Source organism: Octopus sinensis, unplaced genomic scaffold, assembly GCF_006345805.1.
Source record: "Octopus sinensis unplaced genomic scaffold, ASM634580v1 Contig17920, whole genome shotgun sequence".
Lineage (NCBI taxonomy): Eukaryota > Metazoa > Mollusca > Cephalopoda > Octopoda > Octopodidae > Octopus > Octopus sinensis.
In genome coordinates, this window is record NW_021835426.1 from 35,001 (window position 1) to 36,952 (window position 1,952).

At 35.6% G+C, this 1,952-nt stretch overlaps 1 non-coding gene across 1 annotated transcript; it reads right to left on the reverse strand.

The window, feature by feature from the left end:
* Positions 1 to 1,465: 1,465 nt before the first annotated feature.
* Positions 1,466 to 1,577, reverse strand: LOC115231239. The gene has a single exon (XR_003883508.1). It is a non-coding gene; the product is annotated as a U6 spliceosomal RNA (small nuclear RNA).
* Positions 1,578 to 1,952: the final 375 nt, after the last annotated feature.

Sequence of the window (1,952 nt, forward strand, 5' to 3'; positions counted from 1 at the left end):
ATATATATATACACTTATGTACATATATACATATACGTGGTCACACATTCACTTATGTATATGTATGTTTCCAAATTTTGGCGCGTGGCCAGCAAGGTCTGAGAAGATTAAATCGACCCTAGTATTCAAATGGTACTTATTTCATCGATACAGACAAAAAATTAAATGCAAAGACAACCTATGCGTAATTTGAACTCCAAACGTAAACCGAAACAAATTGTCAGTAAGTATTTTGCCGGCGAGTTCTAAAATTTCTGCCAGTTCGCCGCTATTATATCAAACAATTAATAGATTTATTAACTAGTTTATTAATTAATATCAAGTAAACAGAAAGCCTCTTATCAGTTAATTCGCTTTTTGTTACTGGAGTACACTATAATTTCTTCAGTACAATATAAATGAAGTGTTCTGTTATTTGTTGATTAATATTTTAGTTGGGATTCGGTTCCGAATCCCTGGAAACGTCGTCAGACAGCACAGCCGAACCACAATTGCTTCACGTGATCTGTCTATAAAACAACCAAGCAGCGTCAAGCCTTTGTATGTTTCATCTTCTAGAATCTTCTTCTCCTCTATGAAACCCAGCTTGGGGATAATTCATTGCAGCATGTTCAGGCAGCTGACTAATATGTGCAGCTATACCACAGAAACCATTCAGCCATCTTTATTGCACGCACGTATGTGTGTGTATGTATGTCTCTATCTATCTATCTCTCTCTCTCTCTGTATACACACACACACGCACAAAAACACACACACACACATATATATATATACAAATATATATGTATATATATAATATATACTTTTACTGTTTTACTTGTTTCTGTCATTTGACTTTGGCCATGCTGGAGCACCGCCTTTAGTCGAGCAATTCGATCGCAGGACTTATTCTTTGGAAGCCTAGTACTGATTCTGTCGGTACTTTTTGCCGAACTGCTAAGTTACGTATACGTAAACACACCACCGTCGGTTGTCAAGCGATGTTGGAGGGACAAACACAGACGTACAAACACACACACACACACACAACACACACACACACACAAACATATCTATATATATAATATATATATATATATATATATATATATATATATATACATATATAGACGGGCTTCTTTTGGTTCCGTCTACAAAATCCACACACAAGGCTTTGGTGAGCCCGAATCTTTAGTAGACTACACTTGTCCAAGGTGCAACGTAGTGGGAATGTCCCCGGAATCACGTGGTTGGTAGGCAATCTTCTTAACAACACAGCCACTCCTACGCCTTATTTATGTATGTATATACACACACACCCACATACACATACATATATATATATATATATATATATATCTATAATTATATATATATATCATATATATATATACATATATACATAGATAGATATGTATGTATATGCATGTATATCCTTAAAATCCTTTAAAATGTTTTAGACCGAAGGCCGCGGCCATGCTGAAAAAATATGGAACGCTTCACGAATTTGCGTGTCATCCTTGCGCAGGGACCATGCTAATATTCTCTGTATCGTTCCAATTTTAGAATATGTACTGCCGTAGCTATATATATACGTCTGAGACCCAGACATATATACAGAGCGCAAGCATTTACATACATATGAGTACACAAACACACATACACTCACACATAAACACACACACACACACACACACACACACACACACACACACACACACACACACACACACACATATATATATATACAAGAGAAATGTGTGCGGTTTATGGCTATAAGATAAAAGTTGACCTACTAGAGTACATCTTAACTCAATCATAATGAAAGCATGAATCATAAAGTGTTATTACAAGCAATTAAAATTAATTAAGGTTTTCGACGCTAGTCTCTCGTGGGAGATGAGACTAGAATGAAATTTTAATACACAATATTAAGGAATTGTAATTATCCGCAGCATAGAATGTTGATT